The sequence below is a fragment of the Aegilops tauschii genome, chromosome 2 (genome assembly GCF_002575655.3).
Source record: "Aegilops tauschii subsp. strangulata cultivar AL8/78 chromosome 2, Aet v6.0, whole genome shotgun sequence".
Taxonomy (NCBI): domain Eukaryota; kingdom Viridiplantae; phylum Streptophyta; class Magnoliopsida; order Poales; family Poaceae; genus Aegilops; species Aegilops tauschii.
The window spans coordinates 109,021,928-109,036,672 of NC_053036.3; positions in this window are offsets into that span (position 1 = coordinate 109,021,928).

A 14,745-nucleotide genomic window follows, 5' to 3' on the forward strand; every position below is an offset into this window, starting at 1 on the left:
CCGAGGGGCCTGCTTGAGGCCATAGAGGGCCTTATTGAGTCTGAAGACTTTGTTGGGATGTCTTGGATCTTCAAAACCTGGGGGTGAGCAACATATACTTCTTCCTCAAGCTTACCATTGAGGAATGCACTTTTCACATCCATTTGATATAAAGTGATATCATGATGGTTAGCATAAGCAAGTTGCATGCGAATAGCCTCAAGTCTAGCAACAGGTGCAAAAGTTTCATCGAAATCAATTCCTTCAACCTGTGTGTAGCCTTGAGCTACAAGCCGTGCCTTATTCCTTATCACAAGGCCATTTTCATCTTGCTTGTTGCGGTAGATCCACTTTGTGCCAATGATATTGTGCTTGCGAGGATCTGGACAATTGACCAGTTCCCAGACGTTGTTGAGCTCAAATTGATGTAATTCCTCTTGCATAGCTTGAATCCATTCAGGCTCCAGAAATGCTTCATCTACCTTAGTGGGCTCTGAGATAGAGACAAAAGCAAAGTGCCCACAAAAGTTAGATAAATGTGAAGCTCTTGAGCGTGTGAGAGGACCTGGAATGTTGATATCGCTCATGATTTTCTCAATCTGCACTTCATTTGCAACACGAGGATGAGCTGGTTGTCGTTAAGGAATTTGATCAGCATTTTCTTCAGCGTCATTTTCCTCAGGTGCATCAGCATGGCGTTCTTCACGTTCTGGAATGATTTCTTCAACAGATTCTTCGGTAGGAATGACATCCTCAGTAGCCTTGAACTTGATAGTTTCCTCAGGCGACTGTTCATCTAACACAGGAGGTAGGTGCTCTCGTTGCGAGCCATTAGTTTCATCGAACCGCACATCTACAGTTTCAACAACCTTGTGGTGAACGTGTTGAAGATTCTGTAGGTGTGCGAGTCCTTTCCATAACCAAGCATAAAACCTTCATGTGCTTTCGGTGCAAATTTAGAACTATGATGAGGATCTCTAATCCAACATTTAGCACCGAAGACTTTGAAATAACTCACATTGGGTTTTCTTGTCAGTGAGGAGTTCGTATGCAGTCTTTTTGAAGAATTTGTGAAGATATACCCTGTTGATGATGTGGCACGCAGTATCAATTGCCTCAGTCCAGAAACGATGAGGCGTCTTGTATTCATCAAGCATAGTGCGAGCCATCTCAACAAGAGTCCTGTTCTTGCGCTCCACGACGCCATTCTGCTGAGGAGTATAAGGAGCAGATAACTCATGAGTAGTACCAAGTTCATGAAGATAGTCATCAAGACCAGAATTCTTGAACTCAGTTCCATTGTCACTTCTGATGTGCTTGATCTTCACACCAAAGTTGGTTGAAGCCCTTGAGGAAAATCGTTTAAAGACTTCCTGCACGTCATGTTTGTAAGTGACAATATGCACCCATGTGTAACGAGAGTAATCATCAACAATAACAAAGCCATAAAGAGATGCATCATTTTTAACTGCTGAATAGTGATTAGGACCAAAGAGATCCATGTGAAGCAATTGAAATGGTCGAGTGGTAGTCATGATTGTCTTCGCTGGATGTTTGGCCTTGGTCATCTTTCCAGCTTCACAGGCTCCGCACAAGTGATCCTTGAGGAATTTGACATTCTCAATGCCAATGACATGCTTCTTCTTCGCGAGCGTGTGCAAGTTCCTCATGCCAGCATGACCTAGTCGTTGATGCCATAGCCAGCCTTCTGAAGCTTTTGCAAGTAGACATATAGCTGATTGTGGTCCCGTAGAGAAATCAACAATATACAGATCTCCTCTCCTAAAGCCTTCGAAGACTTTGGAATTGTCAGCTTCCATCATCACAACACAACGATACTTGCCAAAGATAACAACCATATCAAGATCATAAAGCATGGAGACAGACATGAGGTTGTATCCTAAGGACTCGACAAGCATGACTTTGTCCATGTGTCGATCCTTTGTGATCACAACCTTACCTAGACCCAATACCTTGCTTTTGCCTTTGTCAGCAAACAGGATAGCTTCAGATGCGATGGAGATAAGGGAATGTCCATCAATAGATTCTTGTCACCAGTCATGTGATTTGTACATCCACTATCGAGGACCCACTCATTGGCTTTGAGTTGATCATCCTGCAGATGAATTAGTGCAGCTTACAAACTCATATACTTCATCAGTGAAGAATATGACATCAATTTCATCAGATGAATTTCATCAAGCAATAAACAGATAAAGCAGTATTAGGATGTGAGAAATGAGGATTCATTTCTTCATGATTAGCCTGCGTCCTTTCAGGCATTTTCAGGTCTCCAGCAAATTCTCTAGACGTATGAGCACGTCTGGAGACCTGACCCTGCATAGGAGATTAGTTCCTTTTCTTCACCACCCACATTTGAAGAGGTGGCAAAGAGTTCATCATTCTGCGAGCTCCATACGAGAACTGTGGCATTGAAACCAGTCCACTTCGTTTCACATAAGAGGAGTTAGGGTAAGCATATGAATAAGCAGAGGAATTCTTTGAGGACTTATGAACACAATGGTTTGAAGAATAATGCTCATATTCATAGCCCTTAAATCTTCCCTGCGAAATAGAAGTGTTAGCACGATGATGTTCATATGAGGACTTTGATCCACGTGAGGAATTTGGTCCGTATGAGGACTTGTATCCATATGAAGAATTTGGTCCATATGAAGATTTTGATCTAGGGTTCCTATTCTTCACAGGTGGTGTCATGACGACATTCACCTAAAGATTTTCAAGGCACCTTTTGGGAACCCAGATTTTCTTCATAGGGGAACCGTTCCTGCAGTTAGTGCCAACATATCTAGAAATACTTCACCATTCTGATTTTTGAACAGTTTATAGTTGGAGTCAAATGACTCATCACAAGAATGAGGAGATTCACATGTAAAGCCAGATAAAGTAGATGGATCTACTGGAGGTCCCTTTGCAGCAACCCATGAGGTTTTGGGATATTGCTCAGGCTTTCAGTATGTACCATCAGCATTGAGTTTCTCTCAAAGGCGATACCCTCTTTCCTAGGGTTCCTGTTAAGGATCTGCTTTTTAAGCACATCACAAAGAGCCTGATGCCCTTTGAGGCTTTTGTACATGACTGTCATGTACAATTCCTTCAGCCCTGCATCATCAGTGATACTAGCATTGTCCTCAGATGAGGAATTAGTGATAGCAGAGACAGGTGAAGAATTTGTAACATTAGAAGCATTCGAACATTCATGTGAGGAATTAGCAGATTCACGTTCAATGCACTTCAAACATGGAGGAACAAATTCTTCTTCAGCAGTGCTGATTTGTTGAGCAAGTAATGAATCACGCTCCTTCTGAAGATCTTCATAACTCACCCTTAGCTTTTCAAGATCTTGCTTTCTTTGAAGAAATTCATAAGAAAGCTTCTCATGATCAGATAAGAGCGTGTTATGCTGACTTTGAAGGTTATCAAACCTAGACTGAAGTCTTTGAAGAATTTCAGTCAAGGTTTTAGTGCGATCCATTTCTTCACCCAACATATCATCACTTTTGTCTAGCATGTTTTGAACCTTTTCAAAAGCCTTTTGTTGTTTCACAGCAATCTTAGCAAGTTTAGAGTAGCTAGGCTTGAGGTTTTCATCAGATTCATCCTCACTTGATTCAGAGGAGGGGTATTTGAGTACCTTGGCACCTTTTGCCATGAAGCAATAGGTGGGAGCGTAGTCATCATCGCCTTCATCAGCCTTGTTGGTGGAGCCATTTTCTTCAGTGTTGAAGATGGACTTGCTGACGAACGCAGTAGCGAGAGCTAGACTCGCCACACCAAATTCTGACTCCTCAGATGCCTCCTCTTCTTCATGTTCCTCAGATTCAGCTTCAGAGTCCATTTCCTTGCCAATGAATGCCCGAGCCTTCTTGGAGCTGCTCTTCTTGTGAGATGAAGACTTCGAGGATTTTGATGATGAAGACTTTGAAGATTTCTTCTTCTTCTTTGAGTCATCAGAACTGTAATCCTTGTATTTCTTCTTCTTTGATTCCTTTTCCCACTGAGGACAGTCTTGAATGTAGTGACCAGGTTTCTTGCATTTGTGGCACAGTCTCTTCTTATAGTCACTGGATGAGGAATCATTACTCCTTGAGGATTTTCCAAAGCGACCACGTCTTGAGAACTTCTGAAATTTTTTACGAGCAGTGCTAGCTCCTGGCTCAGTTCTTCAGGATCACCAAGGCTACTACCAGAATCTTCACCTTCAGATTCAGAGACGGCCTTGGCCTTCAGGGCACGTGATCTGCCATAGCTCGAACCATAGAGATCTCTCTTTTCAGCAAGCTGGAATTCATGAGTGTTTAGCCTCTCGAGGATATCAGCGGGATCGAGTGACATGTAATCTCCACGTTCCTGTATCATCAGTGCCAGAGTATCAAATGAAGAATCAAGCGATCTTAGCAATTTCTTCACCACCTCATGGTCGGTGATGTCAGTGGCACCAAGTGCTTGAAGCTCATTTGAGATGTCAGTGAGGCGATCGAAAGTTTGCTGAACATTTTCATTGTCAAGTCTTTTGAAGCAGTTGAAGAGATTGCGAAGAACGTCAACTCGAGAGTCACGTTGTGTTGAGACTCCTTCGTTGACCTTGGACAGCCAATCCCAGATAAGCTGAGCAGTTTCCAAAGCACTCACTCTTCCATACTGCCCTTTGCTCAGATGGCCACATATGATGTTCTTCGCTTGGGAATCGAGTTGCTTGAATCTCTTCACATCAGCAGCGTTCACAGAAGGTGTGACTGAGGGAACACCATTTTCTAGAACATACCAGAGATCGTTATCAATTACCTCAAGATGCATTCTCATCTTATTCTTCCAGTAGGGGTAGTCCGTCCCATCGAAGGTAGGACACCCAGCAGAGACCTTGATCATACCTGCGGTCGACATAACTAAAACTCCAGGTGGTTAAAACAAAATCACACAGAATAAGGGAGTACCTTGCTCTGATACCAATTGAAAGTGCGTTATATCGACTAGAGGGGGGTGAATAGGCGATTTTTATGAATTCTTCACCGAGGAATTTGCGGGTGAGGAAATTATTAAGCGAAGAACTACTTGCAGCGGAATAAGTACTCAGATGCAAACATGGCAGAACATAAACATGATCATCATGGTGAAATGAAAGCAAACACTGAGTACAGAAAGCGTAAACACAGGATAACACAGGATGAAGACAAACGGACTGAAGAAATTGAGAAAGTCTTCAGTTAAAGTCGTCAAACAGATATGAATAAGCACACAACAACTGTAACGAGGAAATGAAAGAGTTGAGGAAATAGAACCAGTTGGCTTGGTGAAGACAATGATTTAGTAGACCAGTTCCAACTGCTGTGACAGTTGTACGTCTGGTTGGAGCGACTAGGTATTTAAACCTGAGGACACACAGTCCCGGATACACAGTCCTCACCGTATTCTCCTTGAGCTAAGGTCACACAGACCTCGCCCAATTACTCGTGGTAAGTCTTCAGGTGACTTCCAAACCTTCACAAACTCGGTCACTCGGCGATCCACAATTTCCTCTTGGATGCTCTAGACCATGACGCCTAACCGTCTGGAAGATGCACAATCTTCAAAGGTAACAAGCGTCGGATCCACACAGGATCAATCTCTTCAGTGATGCTCAATCACTTTGGGTTTGTAAGTGTTTGGGTTTGGGTTTCCTCACTAGATGATTTTCGCTCAAAGTCCTCGCAGGATGGGATGCTCTCAAATGACAAGTGTCAGTTTCTCTCGGAGCAGCCAACCAACTAGTGGTTGTAGGGGGCGGCTATTTATAGCCTAGGGAGCAGCCCGACATGATAAGACATAAATGCCCTTCAATGATATGACCGTTAGGTGGGTAGATATTTTGGGACAGCTGGCACGTAGCACATGTTGGGGAACGTAGTAATTTCAAAAATTTCCTACGCACACGCAAGATCATGGTGATGCATAGCAACGAGAGGGGAGAGTGTTGTCCACGTACCCTCGTAGACCGAAAGCGGAAGCGTTAACACAACGCGGTTGATGTAGTCGTACGTCTTCACGATCCGACCGGTCAAGTACCGAACGCACGACACCTCCGAGTTCAGCACACGTTCAGCTCGATGACGTCCCTCGAACTCCGATCCAGCCGAGTGTTGAGGCAGAGTTTTGTCAGCATGACGACGTGGTGACAATGATGATGTTCTACCGACACAGGGCTTCGCCTAAGCACCGCTACGATATTATCGAGGTGTAATATGGTGGAGGGGGGCACCGCACACGGCTAAGAGATCAATGATCAATTGTGTGTCTAGAGGTGCCCCCCTGCCCCTGTATATAAAGGAGCAAGGGGGGTTCGGCCGGCCAAGGGGAGAGGCGCGCCAAGAGGAGTCCTACTCCTACCGGGAGTAGGACTCCCCCCCTTTTCCATGTTGGACTAGGAGAGAGAGGGGGAAGAGGTGGAGGGGAGGAAGGAAGGGGGGGGGGCGCCGCCCCCCTCTCCTTGTCCTATTCAGATTGGGGGGAGGGGCGTGCGGCCCTGCCCTGGCCTCCTCTCCTCTCTTCCACCTAGGCCCACTAAGGCCCATTAAGTTACCGGGGGGTTCCGGTAACCTCCCGGTACTCCGGAAAAATCCCGATTTCACCCGGAAAACTTCCGATGTCCAAACATAGGCATCCAATATATCAATCTTTATGTCTCGACCATTTCGAGACTCCTCGTCATGTCCGTGATCACATCCGGGACTCTGAACAACCTTCGGTACATCAAAACATATAAACTCATAATATAACTGTTCATCGTAATGTTAAGCGTGCGGACCCTACGATTTCGAGAACTATGTAGACATGACCGAGACACCTCTCCGGTCAATAACCAATAGCGGAACCTGGATGCTCATATTGATTCCCACATATTCTACGAAGATCTTTATCGGTCAGACCGCATAACAACATACGTTGTTCCCTTTGTCATCGGTATGTTACTTGCCCGAGATTCGATCGTCGGTATCTCGATACCTAGTTCAATCTCGTTACCGGCAAGTCTCTTTAATCGTTCCGTAATACATCATCCCGCAACTAACTCATTAGTCACAATGCTTGCAAGGCTTATAGTGATGTGTATTACTGAGTGGGCCCAGAGATACCTCTCCGACAATCGGAGTGACAAATCCTAATCTCGAAATACGCCAACCCAACAAGTACCTTTGGAGACACCTGTAGAGCACCTTTATAATCACCCAATTACGTTGTGACGTTTGGTATCACACAAAGTGTTCCTTCGGTAAATGGGAGTTGCATAATCTCATAGTCATAGGAACATGTATAAGTCATGAAGAAAGCAATAGCAACATACTAAACGATCGAGTGCTAAGCTAACGGAATGGGTCAAGTCAATCACATCATTCTCCTAATGATGTGATCCCGTTAATCAAATGACAACTCATGTCTATGGCTAGGAAACATAACCATCTTTGATCAACGAGCTAGTCAAGTAGAGGCATACTAGTGACACTCTGTTTGTCTATGTATTCACACATGTATTATGTTTCCGGTTAATATAATTCTAGCATGAATAATAAACATTTATCATGATATAAGGAAGTAAATAACAACTTTATTATTGCCTCTAGGGCATATTTCCTTCAGTCTCCCACTTGCACTAGAGTCAATAATCTAGATTACACAGTAATGATTCTTACACCCATGGAGTCTTGGTGCTGATCATGTTTTGCTCGTGGAAGAGGCTTAGTCAACGGGTCTGCAACATTCAGATCCGTATGTATCTTGCAAATTTCTATGTCTCCCACCTGGACTAAATCCCGGATGGAATTGAAGCGTCTTTTGATGTGCTTGGTTCTCTTGTGAAATCTGGATTCCTTTGCTAAGGCAATTGCACCAGTATTGTCACAAAAGATTTTCACTGGTCCCGATGCACTAGGTATGACACCTAGATTGGATATGAACTCCTTCATCCAGACTCCTTCATTTGCTGCTTCCGAAGCAGCTATGTACTCTGCTTCACACGTAGATCCCGCCACGACACTTTGCTTAGAACTGCACCAACTGACAGCTCCAACGTTCAATGTAAACACGTATCCGGTTTGCGTTTTAGAATCGTCCGGATCAGTGTCAAAGCTTGCATCAATGTAACCATTTACGATGAGCTTTGTCACCTCCATAAACGAGAAACATATCCTTAGTCCTTTTCAGGTATTTCAGGATGTTCTTGACCGCTGTCCAGTGATCCACTCCTGGATAACTTTGGTACCTCCCTGCTAAACTTATAGCAAGGCACACATCAGGTCTGGTACACAGCATTGCATACATGATAGAGCCTATGGCTGAAGCATAGGGAACATCTTTCATCTTCTCTCTATATCTTCTGCAGTGGTCGGGCATTGAGTCTTACTCAATCTCACACCTTGTAGTACAGGCAAGAACCCTTTCTTTGCTTGATCCATTTTGAACTTCTTCAAAACTTTGTCAAGGTATGTGCTTTGTGAAAGTCCTATCAAGCGTCTTGATCTATCTCTATAGATCTTGATGCCTAATATATATGCAGCTTCACCGAGGTCTTTCATTGAAAAACTCTTATTCAAGTATCCCTTTATGCTATCCAGAAATTCTATATCATTTCCAATTAGCAATATGTCATCCACATATAATATCAGAAATGCTACCGAGCTCCCACTCACTTTCTTGTAAATACAGGCTTCTCCAAAAGTCTGTATAAAACCAAATGCTTTGATCACACTATCAAAGCGTTTATTCCAACTCCGAGAGGCTTGCACCAGTCCATAAATGGATCGCTGGAGCTTGCACACTTTGTTAGCTCCCTTTGGATCGATAAAACCTTCCGGTTGCATCATATACAACTCTTCTTCCAGAAATCCATTCAGGAATGCAGTTTTGACATCCATTTGCCAAATTTCATAATCATAAAATGCGGCAATTGCTAACATGATTCAGACAGACTTGAGCATCGCTACGGGTGAGAAGGTCTCATCGTAGTCAATCCCTTGAACTTGTCGAAAACCTTTCGCAACAAGTCAAGCTTTATAGACAGTAACATTACCGTCAGCGTCAGTCTTCTTCTTGAAGATCCATTTATTTTCAATAGCTTGCCGATCATCGGGCAAGTCAACCAAAGTCCATACTTTGTTCTCATACATGGATCCCATCTCGGATTTCATGGCCTCAAGCCATTTTGCGGAATCTGGGCTCACCATCGCTTCTTCATAGTTCGTAGGTTCGTCATGGTCTAGTAACATAACCTCCAGAACAGGATTACCGTACCACTCTGGTGCGGATCTTAATCTGGTTGACCTACGAGGTTCAGTAATAACTTGATCTGAAGTTTCATGATCATTATCATTAACTTCCTCACTAATTGGTGTAGGTGTCGCAGAAACTGGTTTCTGTGATGATCTACTTTCCGATAAGGGAGCAGGTACAGTTACCTCATCAAGTTCTACTTTCCTCCCACTCACTTCTTTCGAGAGAAACTCCTTCTCTAGAAAGGATCCATTCTTAGCAACGAATGTCTTGCCTTCGGATCTGTGATAGAAGGTGTACCCAACAGTCTCCTTTGGGTATCCTATGAAGACACATTTCTCCGAGTTAGGTTCAAGCTTATCAGGTTGAAGTTTCTTCACATCAGCATCGCAACCCCAAACTTTAAGAAACGACAACTTTGGTTTCTTGCCAAACCATAGTTCATAAGGCGTCGTCTCAACGGATTTCGATGGTGCCCTATTTAGAGTGAATGCAGCCGTCTCTAAAGCATAACCCAAAACGATAGCGGTAAATCAGTAAGAGACATCATAGATCGCACCATATCTAGTAAAGTACGATTACGACGTTCGGACACACCATTACGCTGTGGTGTTCCGGGTGGCGTGAGTTGCGAAACTATTCCGCATTGTTTCAAATGTAGGCCAAACTCGTAACTCAAATATTCTCCTCCACGATCTGATCGTAGAAACTTTATTTTCTTGTTACGATGATTTTCAACTTCGTTCTGAAATTCTTTGAACTTTTCAAATGTTTCAGACTTATGTTTCATTAAGTAGATATACCCAATCTGCTCAAATCATCTGTGAAGGTGAGAAAATAACGATATCCGCTACGAGCCTCAATATTCATCGGACCACATACATCTGTATGTATGATTTCCAACAAATCAGTTGCTCTCTCCATAGTTCCGGAGAACGGTGTTTTAGTCATCTTGCCCATGAGACACGGTTCGCAAGTACCAAGTGATTCATAATCAAGTGATTCCAAAAGTCCATCATTATGGAGTTTCTTCATGCGCTTTACACCGATATGACCTAAACGGCAGTGCCACAAATAAGTTGCACTATCATTATCAACTCTGCATCTTTTGGCTTTGACATTATGAATATGTGTGTCACTACTACCGAGATTCATTAAAAATAGACCACTCTTCAAGGGTGCATGACCCTAAAAGATATTACTCATATAAATAGAACAACCATTATTCTCTGATTTAAATGAATAACCGTCTCGGATCAAACAAGATCCAGATATAATGTTCATGCTTAACGCTGGCACCAAATAACAATTATTTAGGTCTAATACTAATCCCGAAGGTAGATGTAGAGGTAGCGTGCCGACGGCGATCACATCGACTTTGGAACCGTTTCCCACGCGCATCGTCACCTCGTCCTTGGCCAGTGTTCGCTTAATCCGTAGTCCCTGTTTCGAGTTGCAAATATTAGCAACAGAACCAGTATCAAATACCCAGGTGCTACTGCGAGCTCTGGTAAGGTACACATCAATAACAAGTATATCACATATACCTTTGTTCACCTTGCCATCCTTCTTATCCGCCAAATACTTGGGGCAGATCCGCTTCCAGTGACCAGTCTGCTTGCAGTAGAAGCACTCAGTCTCAGGCTTAGGTCTAGATTTGGGTTTCTTCACCTGAATAGCAACTTGCTTGCTGTTCTTCTTGAAGTTCCCCTTCTTCTTCCCTTTGCCCTTTTTCTTGAAACTAGTGGTCTTATTGACCATCAACACTTGATGCTCCTTTTTGATTTCTACCTCCGCTGCCTTTAGCATTGCGAAGAGCTCGGGAATTGTCTTATTCATCCCTTGCATGTTATAGTTCATCACGAAGCTCTTGTAGCTTGGTGGCAGTGATTGAAGAATTCTGTCAATGACGCTATCATCCGGAAGATTAACTCCCAGTTGAATCAAGTGATTATTATACCCAGACATTTTGAGTATATGCTCACTGACAGAACTATTCTCTTCCATCTTGCAGCTGTAGAACTTATTGGAGACTTCATATCTCTCAATCAGGGCATTTGCTTGAAATATTAACTTCCACTCCTGGAACATCTCATATGCTCCATGACGTTCAAAACGTCGTTCAAGACCCGGTTCTAAGCCGTAAAGCATGGCACACCGAACTATCGAGTAGTCATCAGCTTTGCTCTGCCAGACGTTCATAACTTCTGGTGTTGCTCTTGCAGCAGGCCTGGCACCCAGCGGTGCTTTCAGGACGTAATTCTTCTGTGCAGCAATGAGGATAATCCTCAAGTTACGGACCCAGTCCGTGTAATTGCTACCATCATCTTTCAACTTTGCTTTCTCAAGGAACGCATTAAAATTCAACGGAACAACAGCACGGGCCATCTATCTACAATTAACATAGACAAGCAAGATACTATCAGGTACTAAGTTCATGATAAATTTAAGTTCTATTAATCATATTACTTAAGAACTCCCACTTAGATAGACATCCCTCTAATCATCTAAGTGATTACGTGATCCAAATCAACTAAACCATAACCGATCATCACGTGAAATGGAGTAGTTTTCAATGGTGAACATCACTATGTTGATCATATCTACTATATGATTCACGCTCGACCTTTCGGTCTCAGTGTTCCGAGGCCATATCTGCATATGCTAGGCTCGTCAAGTTTAACCTGAGTATTCTGCGTGTGCAAACCTGGCTTGCACCCGTTGTAGATGGACGTAGAGCTTATCACACCCGATCATCATGTGGTGTCTGGGCACGACGAACTTTGGCAACGGTGCATACTCAGGGAGAACACTTTTATCTTGAAATTTTAGTGAGAGATCATCTTATAATGCTACCGTCAATCAAAGCAAGATAAGATGCATAAAAGATAAACATCACATGCAATCAATATAAGTGATATGATATGGCCATCATCATCTTGTGCTTGTGATCTCCATCTCCGAAGCACCGTCATGATCACCATCGTCACCGGCGCGACACCTTGATCTCCATCGTAGCATCGTTGTCGTCTCGCCAACTATTGCTTTTACGACTATTGCTACCGCTTAGTGATAAAGTAAAACAATTACATGGCGATTGCAATGCATACAATAAAGCGACAACCATATGGCTCCTGCCAGTTGCCGATAACTCGGTTACAAAACATGATCATCTCATACAATAAAATATAGCATCATGTCTTGACCATATCACATCACAACATGCCCTGCAAAAACAAGTTAGACGTCCTCTACTTTGTTGTTGCAAGTTTTACGTGGCTGCTACGGGCTTAGCAAGAACCGTTCTTACCTACGCATCAAAACCACAACGATGGTTTGTCAAGTTGGTGCTATTTTAACCTTCGCAAGGACCGGGCGTAGCCACACTCGGTTCAACTAAAGTGAGAGAGACAGACACCCGCCATTCACCTTTAAGCAACGAGTGCTCGCAACGGTGAAACCAGTTTCGCGTAAGCGTACGCGTAATGTCGGTCCGGGCCGCTTCATCTCACAATACCGCTGAACCAAAATATGACATGCTGGTAAGCAGTATGACTTATATCGCCCACAACTCACTTGTGTTCTACTCATGCATATAACATCAACGCATAAAACCAGGCTCGGATGCCACTGTTGGGGAACGAAGTAATTTCAAAAATTTCCTACGCACACGCAAGATCATGGTGATGCATAGCAACGAGAGGGGAGAGTGTTTTCCACGTACCCTCGTAGACCAAAAGCGGAAGCGTTAACACAACGCGGTTGATGTAGTCGTACGTCTTCACGATCCGACCGATCAAGTACCGAACGCCCGGCACCTCCGAGTTCAGCACGTTCAGCTCGATGACGTCCCTCGAACTCCGATCTAGCCGAGTGTTGAGGGAGAGTTTCGTCAGCACGACGGCGTGGTGACAATGATGATGTTCTACCGACGCAAGGCTTCGCCTAAGCACCTCTACGATATTATCGAGGTGTAATATGGTGGAGGGGGGACCGCACACGGCTAAGAGATCAATGATCAATTGTGTGTCTAGAGGTGCCCCCTGCCCCCGTATATAAAGGAGCAAGGGGGGTTCAGCCGGCCAAGGGGAGAGGCGCGCCAGGAGGAGTCCTACTCCTACCGGGAGTAGGACTCCCCCCCTTTTCCATGTTGGACTAGGAGAGAGGGGGGGAAGAGGTGGAGGGGAGGAAGGAAAGGGGGGGGCGCCCCCCTCTCCTTGTCCTATTCGGATTGGGGGGAGGGGCGTGCGGCCCTGCCCTGACCTCCTCACCTCTCTTCCACCTAGGCCCACTAAGGCCCACTAAGTTACCGGGGGGTTCCGGTAACCTCCCGGTACTCAGGAAAAATCCCGATTTCACCCGGAACACTTCCGATGTCCAAACATAGGCATCCAATATATCAATATTTATGTCTCGACCATTTCGAGACTCCTCGTCATGTCCGTGATCACATCCGGGACTCCGAACAACCTTCGGTACATCAAAACTTCTAAACTCATAATATAACTGTTCATCGTAATGTTAAGCGTGCGGACCCTATGGGTTCGAGAACTATGTAGACATGACCGAGACACCTCTCCGGTCAATAACCAATAGCGGAACCTGGATGCTCATATTGGTTCCCACATATTCTACGAAGATCTTTATCGGTCAGACCGCATAACAACATACGTTGTTCCCTTTGTCATCGGTATGTTACTTGCCCGAGATTCGATCGTCGGTATCTCGATACCTAGTTCAATCTTGTTACCGGCAAGTCTCTTTACTCATTCCGTAATACATCATCCCGCAACTAACTCATTAGTCACAATGCTTGCAAGGCTTATAGTGATGTGTATTACTGAGTGGGCCCAGAGATACCTCTCCGACAATCGGAGTGACAAATCCTAATCTCAAAATACGCCAACCCAACAAGTACCTTTGGAGACACCTGTAGAGCACCTTTATAATCACCCAGTTACGTTGTGACGTTTGGTAGCACACAAAGTGTTCCTCCGGTAAACGGGAGTTGGATAATCTCATAGTCATAGGAACATGTATAAGTCATGAAGAAAGCAATAACAACATACTAAACGATCGAGTGCTAAGCTAACGGAATGGGTCAAGTCAATCACATCATTCTCCTAATGATGTGATCCCATTAATCAAATGACAACTCATGTCTATGGCTAGGAAACATAACCATCTTTGATCAATGAGCTAGTCAAGTAGAGGCATACTAGTGACACTCTGTTTGTCTATGTATTCACACATGTATTATGTTTCCGGTTAATACAATTCTAGCATGAATAATAAACATTTATCATGATATAAGGAAATAAATAATAACTTTATTATTGCCTCTAGGGCATATTTCCTTCAGCAATGGTCGTATATTTGAGGTTCAAATTCCTCAGGGCTATCATGTTCCTCACTTGTAGGTAATCCACACTCGCGAATTCCTAACTCCCCAGTCAGAACAAATTCCTCAGAGACCAGAAGAACTTCGTCTCTGCCACTGAAGAAATT